The following is a 13,468-nucleotide window of genomic DNA, read 5'->3' as shown; positions in this document are numbered from 1 at the left end:
TGCAAGTGGCCTGTAGGTTGAGAATAACTGCTCTAGAGGCCCACTGCCACACCCCAGGGTCAACCCACAGCCATACCCAGAGGGGAATTTATCCCATAATTCAGTGCTGTTTAGAATTCAGAGCTCCAAAGAGGCATTATTATGATGTGCTAAAATTCAAATTCTCTCCATGCATTAAGGGTCTTGGCCTAAGATGCGGATATTAGATTTTATGGAATGTATTTCTAAAGAGACAAAGGAGTGAGTCCAGCTTTATAGAGTATAATTGAGATCAAAATCTGGCCCTGTCTTGGACCATGGTCATCACATGTAAACTGGTGAGAACACGAGTACATCGCTGCGAACGAGGGACTGGTATTTCTATTATGCAATTTTATTTTGTGTCATGTTTTCTTTTCTTTATTTATTCCATTCATTGATGCCAGACTGCCTCCAAAACTTCCAAGAAAGTTAAACATAAAAAGGTGGCTGATGAAATCAGACTGTTGTGATAACTATTGACAAACACAATACAGAGACATCCAGAAACCAGTTAACTAACAGCATCTGACCAAGAAATTACAGTGAGCTTGTGTGTAAGAGATTAAGAAACTACCATCTTCTCTATGATTATCACATGCTTGCACTTTGAACTTCAATCACATGATCCTCTTGTTTCAGTCTATTTTCCAGCTGCAGTCAACAGCACATCAAAGACTGTCAGAAAAGATTAGACAAGGCTGCAATGCACCCTGCTCTGGAGCATGACGTTTAATTTATTTATTTTAGTAGCTAGGACCATTTTTGTTTAATTTGATGTAATTAAATATTAGCCACGTCATTTGAGAGAGGGACAATCCAAAGGCTGATATTTCTATTTAAACACTTTACATATCTTCTTTGCAGTCTGTCCAGAGTTATCTAGGTGCCTGCCTGCACTTTTTGCTGTTTAGCAAAGAAAGGATGCTTAGCCATGCCAGTCTGTGTGTCAGAGGGAATGGCACCATGCCAAAAAACTCAAATCAGATCGTCATGAGATCTGCCACCTTGGAAGGAAAAATAAATCTTGCCTGCAGGTGGATAAAATTCAATGCCGCTGAGAAAAAAGGAAGCACAACTGCTTTTACCTCCCAGAAAAGTGTCTCCAGCTGCCGCATTATGGTATAAAACAAGTTCCACATGTCAGACTAGTAGTGCAGCATGGTGCTGAAAAAAGAAATGGCAGGCACCATCTGTATTGTTCTGAATTCCGCAGTTGCCTAGAGAGTTGCTGCCATTGAAAGCAGCAAGATTACTTCTCTGCTATTAAAAAGTAAACCTGACAAGACCACTGTCATTAGGTAGGCTTACATTCCAAAGCATCTCCCACAAAGCAAATACAGAACAGAAATATACCAGCACTCACCATCACATGAGTGACTGCCAGAAATTATAGCAACTTTCACGTTAAATAAAAGACAGCCCTTTTGTAGAGGACTCAGGGGGCCTGCTAATGATTTGTGTGCATCTTTTTTAACCAATTTCAAGCACTAACTGACTTTCATTATTTCTTATGAAGAATCCACAGCAGCTTTAAAGATGAGTAAGGGGATCAAATTTATATCCTGCAGTCTTACATGCAGGACAGAAGTCTTCACCATGAAAGTAAAACAACCTTGACCCATAGCCTTGTTGTCATCATGGTTAAATAGCACAGTGATTCTCAACCTATGGTCTGTGGACCCCTGGGGGTCTGCGGACTAGGTCTAAGGGGTCTGCAAAAGACTTTGACTGAAAAGGGACTAAACAGAATTCAACTATATATATAGACAACAGATTTCCAAAGGGGTCTGCACCTCCATTCAAAATTGTTTAGGGGTCTGCAAATGAAAAAGGTTGAAAACTACTGAAATAGCACTCTCAAGACTAGGGTTACCTGTCCATATTTCTGCTACTCTGTCTGTCATGAAGTTGCAATGAAAGAAACAATGGTTAAAAGGATTATGATAAATTTCCATCAACCCTAAGTAGGAATATTTCGCATTAGTAAATATGTGTCTGGGTGTGTGAGAGAGGTGATCTGTTTGATTGTCCTTGGAACTTTCAGATGTGTCTGCCTCGTTTTTAATGTCTCTGCATTCTTTAAGAACAGCATACCATGAAAGTTAAAGAATTTCTGCAGAATGGCATGGGAGTGAATAAAGAGGAACATTAGCATAATGCTGGTGCATTGCTCATTGTTAACACGCCAGTTCCAGTTTTGAGTGCAGAGGGCATGTAAAGGGCAGGTAAACAGTGAAGGAATGGATACAGTGCTTTGAGTTGAGTGGCTAGATCTGTTCTGAACTTTTAAATCTTTTATAGCTGTGATACTTCAGACTCTTAAAAATGAATCAGAACATCTGACAGGCATTCCATAAAGTTCCATATACAAGCAGTTCCAAGATTTAGCACTCAGGATTTACCTTCTGGTGTGCTGACAAAGGGAAAATAGTTTATGTCGAGGTTTTTGGGACCTTATGCACCTAAAAGGAACTGATAAAATTTAGCTTTTTACTGTTTCTTTTCTCACATAAAAAATTAATTTAAATACCTGGGAGGTTTTCCCAGTTTTACCACAAGTAGAAAGGTTATTGCATCTGTGAAAATGTGTCTTTGGGTCTCAAAGCCTAATACGTGCATGATGAAGGAGGTGGGTCTGAAGGTCCACACTGAAATACAGCTAGCAATGTCCCATAGTCCCTACCCAAATATTATAATAATTCACTATACTTATATTGCTCAGTTCACCTGAAAGGATCCCAAAACACTTTACAAGTGAAACATACAAGATCGCTCAGCCATAACTGAAATGTGGAGTGAAACATAACTGCAGCAGCTATTTACCACAATGCAATAAAACTACACAATAGACATTGTTGGAAACCCCGATACATTTCCTGGTCAAAAAGCTTTGGTTTTTCCAAGGGATTTTTCAGCACAAAGCAAACTGAAGAATTTCCTTTCCTTTGATTTAAAATGCCATTTTGTTTCAGTTTTTGGAAACCAAAAGTTTCATTTTTCTATTTTTGGTTTCTGGATTTTCAGGTTTCTGTTCCCGGCTCTGCCACTGACCTCTGTGAGGCCTTGGGCAAGTCATTTCACCTCCCTGTGCCTCTGTTTGCCCTCCTACTCTTGGTCTGTCTATGTAGATCGGAGTGCCCAACCTATAGCCTAGGGGCTATACACGGCCCACCAGAGCATTTCATAAGGCTAGTGGCCTGCTTCAACACAACATACTAATGGCTGATTCATTAGCGTTTTGTCATTGTTTACATCATTTTAGTTTACACAAGTCTGTAAATAGACACTGTACATAGAAACAATCTATCTAAATACATACGAAACAAGCTGAACGTAAAATATAAATCAATACAGGTGACTTTAAATATTATTAGAATCTGTTTGGCCCACACAAGGTTGTGCTTAGCTTTATGTGGCCCTCCTATGTAATAAGGTTGGGCAACACTGACTGTAGACAGTAAGCTCTTCAGGGACAGGAATGTCGCTCACTATGTGTGTGTGTACAATGCCTAGCACAATAGGCAGGCCCGCCAATGTGGTGCGGGAGGGGAAAGGGGCAATTGCCCAGGGGCCTACGCAATTTAGAAGGGCCCAGGGAGTCCTGGCTGCCGCTAGTGCAGCAGGGCTAAGGCAGGCTTCCTGCCCATCCTCACTCCGCGCCACTTCCAGAAGCGGTGCGGCCAGCACATCCCTGTGGCCCCTGGGGAGGAGAGAGTCTTCGCATGCTGCCCCCACCCTGAGCGCGGACTCTGCAGCTCCCATTGGCTGGGAACTGCGGCCAATGGGAGCTGTGGGGGCGGTGTCTGCGGGCAGGAGCACTGGAGACCCCCTGGACCCCCCACCTAGGAGCCGCTGCCAGAGTGGTGTGCCAGTCTCTTTCAGGAGCTGCCCAAGGTAAGTGATGACCCCCTAACCCCCTCCTGCACCCCAACTTCCTGCCCCAGCCTAGAGCCCCCCTCCCACACCCAAATTCCCTCCCAGAGCCTGTACCCCGCACCCACTCCCACACCCAAACTCTCTCCCAGAGCCTGCACCCCACATCTCCTTGCACTCAAACTCCCTCCCAGATCCCACCCGCCCCTCCCGCACTCACACTCCCTCCCAGAGCCCACACCCCGCACCCCCACCCCCTGCCCCAGCCTGGTGAATGTGAGTGAGAGTGGGGGAGAGTGAGTGACAGAGGGAGGGGGATGGAGTGAGTAGAGGGTGGGGCATTGAAGAAGGGGTGGGACAGGGGACTGGTCTCAGGGAAGGTTGGGGGCTAGGGTCTCTGGGTTGGCACATTAGACAGTTGGCAACCCTACCGGGCAGGCATGTAGAAGCCCTGGCCGTGCCAGAAGAGCAGGCCCAGCAGCGCAGCCGGCAGCTCACTGGGCACCAGCCAGTGCAGGTACAGCACTGCCCAAATGCCAGGTGAACCACATCCATGTGGGCGAGGCTTGTGCGTGCCTGGCAGCCCATTGACTGTTCTGCCCTGGAGCCCAGAATTGCTGTCAACGGGCCTGATAATGGGGCCCTGATCTCTGGTGGATCCTGCCATGCTACTAATGATAACAACAACAATGTTTCCTATTTTGTCTTTTTTTTTTTTTAAGCTCCTGTCATCTTAGCAGGCAAGTCTTATTATCAAAATGTTAAAATGCACCCAGTCAGATTCAACGCTATTCAAACAGCATTCAGATGCAGAACCACCACCTCTGCTGGGACAGGGGTGGCCTCTGCTACCAGATTTTCAGGCTGGTGAAAAAAATGGGGGTGAGGAGAGAGACAAAAACTCCCATTTGATGGCTGTGCTTTTAGGTGAAAGCTTTAAAAAAAAAAAAAGTACCAATATCAACCTAAAGTTTAACCCCACAAGGCTTTAGTCACGTGAATTTTTTCTCACTTCGGTGAGCAGTCAAGGACTTTCATATTGTGACTAACTATGCTAGAAAAATTCATACCTGTACTGCAGCAATGATGCAGCTGCACTGTGCTAAGCCAACAGTATAAACAGAACACAGGCATTTTTACTACTAATCTCTTTGTGACATGGTGTTAAAAATTCCTGAATCCTGTCTAACAATCCTATTACATCCTTGATGGTTGTTGCTGCAATACAGGTACTTATTTTCCTAGAGCAGACAGGGCCATTTACATAGGGAGGCTGACATATCTGTTCAAGTCCATTATATTCATAAAAAATTAGAGATCCACAGCAAAAATCTGGCAGAGTGAAAATAAATGCTTCTGCCCCTTCCTTGATTTGAGTTAATGTACACAGAGAAGCAATTAAAAAAGGCTTAACTTAAATTGGTTTTCCAAATGAATGATGGCTTGAATAATGCTGGCTGGATATATAACGTTTATCCCTTGGGTTAATGATCACACTCTTCCAATTCTCTTTAATCCCATTACAAAGTTAATAAATATTTCTTTTATACCAGCATTGTTTTAAAAAACAAGATTAAAATGTAGAGTACTGTTTTGAGAAAGCTGCTGTCTCTGGAAAACTTAAGTGTCACATCTAACCTTTGTATTAAAGCAGCTAATAAAATTTCATCTGATCCCAAGATTTTTCATTCAGCAGATCTTTGATAGTTCAGTTCTAAATATTGTCAAAGTGCAAAGTGAATCTGAACATGTCATTCTCTGGATCCACTGAGTCTATGTTGGCATACCATGTAGAGCTACAGTGAGAGATTGGGGCTTATACAGAGCACCTAACACAATGGGGCACTGATCGCAATTTTCTCCTCCACATGCGACCTAATATAAATATTAGTCCTATGGGGAGCAACAATAACTCCTACATTTAGACTTCCAATTATAATAATTCTTGTAACCTTTGCTGAAGAGCTTTAACACCTCCATTGTTTGCAGCAGGCCTTTGATGTCTTCGGGTCAGAGAAGTGCCTTTTGCTGGACTCCTAATATGTAATTTAGCCCTGTTATCTCTCAAATATACCAGAGAAATACTTATTGCAAATGATATAACTTATATAATTTGGGGTCCTTTAAGGATAAGTCAGGCCCATTTTCTTCTTTAACAACAGGGCATGGACAGGAATTAGGCCATCATGCGATCCATTGGATGGGTCAGGCAGAAAAATTTCTGTATGGTTTGTTCTGTACCTCATGCATAAAAACACTATGGTCATGCTGCCTTTTCTTCCTTTCAATATTTTTAGCCCAATACAGAAAAATACCCAAATATTAATAGAACATTTAACCTTTTGCATATTTTTAAAATTCCCCATTTAAAATACCATCAGAACACAATCAATTTTTGTTGCATCCACTGACAATCAACAAAGCTTTTTTTGTTCCCTGAACTGTGCTTATCAGCTGATACCAAAGTGGAAAGCACAACAAACAACAGAGAACAATACAACCAGATACAGAACCTTTTTGATTGCTACTATCCTGACTGACTCTTTATTGAAACTTCAGGTCAGAATAGATTAAAATTTTACTTTAATTGGGCTCACTAAAAAATTGACAAGAACAAAAAGACAAGACATTCAGTAAGCAACAAAATACTATTTACATATCATTCACTCCCGTAAAGTAAATCACAGTTAAGGCTAACATACCCAAGCTCACATTCTTTCCTCACATGCTGATGTGGGGGAAAAAAAAAACAGAAAAATATCTCCCCAAAATTGAAACATTTCTGACTGAGTTACAAGGAAAGATTATGTGTATTACATATGTATAGACACTAAACAATGTCATGGGGAACATAAAAGTGTATTACTAACTTGAGCTTAAACATTAAGCAGAAAAAGGAATTTAGGTGTGTATAGGGATGTCACTAAAATTAATGGAAACATTTAAACTGAATAATATGAAAACCTTTGGAATTTCACACTTGGGAAAAATACTAACACCAATATTGAAAATGTACAATAGGGAACAAACAATCCTGCATTGGCAGAAGAATGGACTACATGACCTAATAGGTCTTTTCCATCTCTTAACTTCTGTGATTCTATATACGGGTGTTTTATACTTTAAATAAGTGCTCTAATACTCATATACAGAAAACACTGACCAAAATGAAATGTTTAAAGTTGATTTATAAAACCCTGAGAATTGTCAGTGAAATGTAAACATACCCGTTAATTATACCAACTTTGAGTGCACCATTGTAAGTGTTATTCGTGCTGAAATGCTGAGAGGAAAAAATACAGGGTCAGCACATACAAGATAAGAACCAAAAAAAATGAGATCAAATTCACTCTGCATGACCAACACTGCTGGGCACCATGTTTCATCTATGAAAATATAATCCAATGTGGCTCATCTAACCTACTCTTGAACTGCAAAGAAAGCTAAAATTGCAAGAACAAAACTAAAACAGGCCAGAGATAGAGCAATTAAGGATCTCCTCAAACCTTTGGGGATGTAGGTCTCTTTGTGTAGATTTCTGACACTGATGCAGCACATCACACCATCATATGAGAATAGAACACAGGGTTTTAGCTCATAACCTGACACAACTTGATCCAAGTGCACATTTTTATTTTGGAAGAAATAATGTTATCTGCCAAATTTTACACCTTTTCTTAGTCACACTGTCAGCTGTTCAGCCAATTGGAGGGGTAGAACTGTACCTTCTCCCAGTGAAACCTCCAAGGCAGGGGCATATGAAAACTCAGTAAGGTTCTTCATGCAAGGTTTCATCCAATGAAACCTTGCATGAAGCAAAGACCTTGCTGATGACAGACACAGGTCATCAGCAGGCGGGATCTAACCTGGGGCCTATGGAGCTTAGTGCATGAGCCTCTACTGCATGAGCTAAAAGCAGACTCATTAATCTCTTGCTCTAAGTGGTTTTAGTGCCACAAGATGGAACAGAACACCGCACCCAGGAGAGGTGTGTGGGTTACATACTTCCCCTAGCTGAGGAAGTGCATCCCAAGCTTCAGAGACTTCCCAGTTCAAATCCTGAACGAGCCCCCACTTGTAACACTGAGAGACCCCGCTTGTTGGCGGACGGGATCAAACCTAGGACCTCTGGAGCTTAGTGCATGAGCCTCTACTGCTTGATCATGAAGGGCCTGGAAATGAGGAACAGTGCTGCGCTGAAGAAGCCAGAGTCATGTGGAGAAGAGACCATCTGCACTCAGTATTGAGAGGGATGACACTTGGTTTGTTCAGTCTTTGGTTCTATCCGCAGCTTGATTTACACAAACACCCTCTATTATTCTAGGGGTGACTGTTCCATCAAAGTATAGAAAGGGATTATTATCTTCTTGCTCTGTTCTGTGGTGCCTCTGAAAACCGCACTGGTCTCTTTTCTGCCATACTTGTCTTTTTCCCACCAGGCCTTGAGATCATATGTAGAATAGCACTAATAGAAGAGTCCTTTCTTCAAGAGAAAATTAAGGTGATCTCATACCAAACAGAAACAATGTTCTTTAAAGGAATTCTATATAGGATTGTTCCTTCTGTTCCCCCATATTCCCTTTGTACTGAGAAAAAAAATCTCCCCATTTGAATTTTACTTTAGGGATTACATCACAATCCAATGAGCATAACACCAAATCCCAATAACTGAGGAAAGGGAGGGCTGGCAACAGGAAAGACTTTCATAGGAAAAGCCAAAGTTTGTCGAATTTTCACTAGTAAAGAGAAACATAAGATATTTCAAAAGGAAAAAGGTCAAGAAGCCTGTTTATTATAGGTCTTGCCCTTTTCTTTCATGACACAGTTGTACTTCTCTATCATTGCTTCCTTCAAAGTCCTGAGCAAGTCTTTCAAACCTTTAGTTGCAATATGTGCCCAGCTGCTGTCCCAGCCAATGCAGAAGATTTCATAAATTAAACATACAGATGGAGGTGGGAGATATTTTTCATGCAAAATCTTTTTTCACTAAAAAGGTCGAACTTTCAGGTCAACCAAAACCATTCCTAGATTGAAGTCAATTTTGGCAAATTATTTCTGCCAAAAAAAGGGGGGAAGGGGATTCAGAAGTGTCAAAAGAGTTCTATTTCTGCATTTCTGAAATTTTGACATTTCATTTTGGAAAGGTATTTTTGTTTCAGAATTTCCAATTTTATTTTTAAAAAATTTAAAACATTTTTAAAACCTTGAAAACTTTTGTTTCGGGTTGATCAGAATATTGCAGTAGGCATGAAACTAAACTTTATTTAGTCATTTTGCTGAAATAAATATTGTTTTCTGTTTTGCTACCAAACCAAAAAAAAAAAAAAAGTATTAGCACAACTTGTTGTGTACTTAGTTGTGGTGGTAGTAGAATCTTGTGTTGCTATGGCAATTGAGATTACTAGGGGATAGCCCAGCCAGTTTTGGCTGGTTTTTGGTTAGTTCAGCATGTGGTAATAAATGGCTGCTTTTAGGGTTTACAACTCTCTGTGTCTCCAGTGATTTCTTCCTAAAACTGTTGCCCCCAAGGATATAACAACATGACAATGAGGATTGGATGTCTGTGCTGCCCCAGCAACAGAAGGAAGTAGAAGTTAAGATAAAAAAACCCAAAACTCTTTTTGCTGCTGGAAGGGGGTGAGAACTGGCTTATTTGAACTGACTATGCAAACTGCAACTAAAATCATGGCTACACTTACAGGGCCACTGGAACCTTTTGAGGAGACTATAGTGCAATGGCATGTATATACTGAGTGTTTTGAGCTTTTTGTTATTGCAAATGACATTACAGAAGAGAAGAAGGTGCCAATATTCTTAAAGTGTTGGAGGGGCTAAAACCTACTCCCTACCAAGCGGCTTACTACACCTTGTTAAGCTAGAGACTAAATCTTACAGTGACATTGTGGAAATCCTGGGCTCCCATTTTTCTCCAAAACCATTTGGAATTGCTGAAAGATACAGGTTCCACAAAAGAGACCAGAAAGAAGATGAAACAGTTGTACAATTTGTAGCAATTTTGAGAAAGCTTGCAGGACACTGTGAATTTAAGGAGATATTAAATGATGCCCTACGTGACAGGTTAGTGTGTGGCCTGCACAGTGAAGCAATATGGAAGCACCTACTGATAGAGGCTCAGCTTAACTTACAGAAGGCTGTTGACATTTCGGTCTCTACGGAACTGGCAACAAAGGAGGCGCGATCCATCGGTGCATCCCCTAGGGTGCATACGGTGTGACAAGAACCTACTCACAAAACTGTGGGGAGTCAGGAATGTTACCTCTGTGGTAAGCCGGGTCACCATGCATCAGAATGCTGGTGTAAGGACCTGGTGTGTCAACACTGTGGCAAGAAGGGATACATTGAGTGTGCCTGTAAACAAAAGAAAAAGAGGCCTGTGGTCTGGGCGACCAAAAAGGGAAATCTGCAAATCCTAGAGCAGACCCAGGATGACAAGGAGACACCTCATCACAAGAAGAAGAGCCACTCCACATTTTGTCTTTGGCAGTGGGCTCACATGAATACTGGGTAACCCCGTCGTTGGACGGTAAACCTATACGCATGGAACTGGACACCGGTGCAGCCATCTCGCTGGTCTCTGAGATTGTGTATAAAGAAAAGCTACAGCATCTTCCACTTAAAGCAACAAAAACAGTTCTGAAGACATATACGGGAGAAGCTGTGCCCATGTTGGGCACTACTGATGTTAAGGTGGAGCTCAATGGACAGGCTGCTAAATTGCCACTGTTTGTGGTGAGAGGTAATTACCCAGCCTTAATGGGTAGGTCTTGGCTTAGGAAGATCCAGCTGATGTGGGTAGAAATGCACTGAATGACTAAAGAAGAAACCAGTCTGCCTGCTATACTAAGGAAACATGCTGCTGTTTTTGGAGAGGATCTGGGAAGTATGAAGGGAATCACTATGACACTGAACGTTAAACGTGACAGTCAACCAAAATATCAGAAAGCCAGAACTGTGCCATATGCCATCAGGCCGAAGGTTGGAGTGAACCTGGTGCGCCTGGTCACAAATGGAGTCCTAATACCACTTACCCATAGCCCATGGGCAACTCCAATTGTTCCAATAGTGAAGAAAGATGACTCCCTCTGGATTTGCGGTGATTTTAAAGTCACTGTCAATGCAGTGTTGTGTGCAGAGCAATACCTGCTTCCCCACATCGATGACCTCTTTGCAGGCCTGGCTGGGGGACAAAAGTTCAGTAAGATTGATCTGAGTCAAGCATATTTACAGATGCACGTTGATGAAAAGTCCCAAGAGCTGTTGACTATTGTGACGCATAAGGGACTTTATCAATACTGTCGCCTACCCTTCAGAATAACGTCTGCTCCCACCCTGTTCCAGAGGGCTATGGACCTGATCTTGTTTGGCTTGCCAGGAGTCCAGTGCTATCTGGATGACATCCTGGTCACTGGAAGGAATGAGGAGGATCACCTAAAGAATTTAAAAGCTACCCTACAAAGTCTGGAAGAGTATGGCCTATGAGTCCTTAAAGACAAGTGTGAAGTCTTCTAGCCTTTGTTGAATATTTGGGACACATCATTGATGCTACAGGTCTTCGTAAGGCCCCTGCAAAAGTTAAGGCTATTGTGGAGGCTCCCCCTCCTCGAAATGTTAGCCAGCTTCGCTCGTTTCTAGGACTATTGAACTATTATGGAAAGTTAATCTCACAGTTAGCCACACTGCTAAAACCACTTCACGAACTCCTTGAGCAGAACCAGGCCCCGAAGTGATGCCTGTGATGTTGCATTTAACAAAACTAAGGATGCATTGCTAAATACTGAAGTTCTGATGCACTTTGTTCCATCCTTACCCCTACAGTTGGCCTGCGATGAATCCCCTTATGGAGTGGGAGCAGTCATGTCACACATTATGCTTCACGCACTCTAAGCAAAGCAGAAACTAACTATGCCCAAATCAAACATGAGGCATTGGGAATCGTTTTCGGAATTAGGAAGTTTCATCAGGACCTGTTCGGATGGAAGCTTACTCTTCTCAAAGACCATTGACCCCTGACTTCAATTTTTGGACCCCACACAGGCATTCCCCCATTAGCTGCTAGTTGTATGCAATGCTGGGTATTGTTGCTTTCCGCACACGCATATGAAATCAAATATTGGAAATCCACTCTGCACGGCAATGCAGATGGTGTCTCAAGGCTGCCTTTGCCAGTCAAACGTCAACCCAGAAGGAAATCTTTTACTTTGAACAGATAGAGCATATACCCATCACTGCTACTCAGGTAAAGAAGGCAACTCGAGTTGACCCAGTATTGTCCCAAGTTTGGACCTGGTGATGCATGGCACATCTCGATGAACCATTCCGGTCTCACCCGAGCTTGTTACCTACATGTCCAGGCGGACAGAGTTATCGATCCAATCTGGTTGTTTGTTGTGGGGGAGAAGTGTCATTATCCCACCACCACTGAGATCACAGATGTTAGAACAGCTACATTCCAGTAACTGTGGAATAGTGTACATGAAGGAAATTGCACGAAGGTATTTTTGGTGGCCTGGATTGGACAGTGCTATTGAAGAGAAGGCAAGAGCTTGTATGTCATGTCAGGGTGTGAGGAATGCACCCCAATGGGCCCCCGTACACCCATGGGACTGGCCTGAAAACCCGTGACAACTTATTCATGTTGACTTTGCTGGCCCCCTTGAAGGAAGCATGTTCTTGGTGGTGGTAGAAGCCCATTCTAAATGGCCAGAAGTCTCTATTATGCAGTCCACTACTGCAGAGCGTACTATCCAAAAAACTATGAGGACTCTTTAGTCGTTTCGGTCTGCCAGAACAACTTGTGAGCAACAACAGACCGCAGTTAGTCTCTCAGGAGTTTCAAAATTTTATGAAGGCAAATGGGATACACCATATCACTTCAGCAGAATATCATCCATCCACCAACAGATTAGCTGAAGGATTTGTGCAGACAATGAAACAAGCTTTGAAATTGGAGAAGGGACAATTATCCATTCAAAAACATCAGGTTACCTTCTTACTATCCTACAGAAACACACCTCATGCTACAACCAAGGTATCCCCGGCCTTTCTAATAATGGGACAACAGCTGCACACTTGTTTTGATCTGCTGAAACCTTCCGAACCCTGACAAATTGTGCAACGTCAGCAGCAAGATCAAGTCATCAGGTGTGCATCCAGAGCAAAAGACCAAACCTTTAGCCCGGGACAGCCAGTTCTGGCTCGGAATTGTACTTCTGGAGCTAAATGGGTCCCTGCCACTGTTATCGCTCACACAGGGCCTGTTTCCTACGCAGTCTGGACTGCAGAGGATCTCACCTGGTGGCAACATGTAGATCAGCTGCTACCAGGTCATACCAGTCCTCAGGACACATCTTCATTTGAGTTGCCGGACTTCACCACTTCCAGCGAGACACCGAATCAAGAGTCATCTGTTCCTGACTTTTCCCCTCCATTATTGCTGGTGGCAGAGATACCCCTCTCCCCGGCACTAGCTGATACCACATCCTCACCCATTTGCCCTACGAACCCTGAGCCCATTGTCAGGCCTGTGCCCAAGACACTTTTAGATGCAACACCA

This window comes from Lepidochelys kempii, chromosome 4, assembly GCF_965140285.1.
Source record: "Lepidochelys kempii isolate rLepKem1 chromosome 4, rLepKem1.hap1, whole genome shotgun sequence".
NCBI classification, from domain to species: domain Eukaryota; kingdom Metazoa; phylum Chordata; order Testudines; family Cheloniidae; genus Lepidochelys; species Lepidochelys kempii.
The sequence above is the reverse complement of the archived record's forward strand: the minus strand, read 5'-3'. Positions refer to the sequence as shown.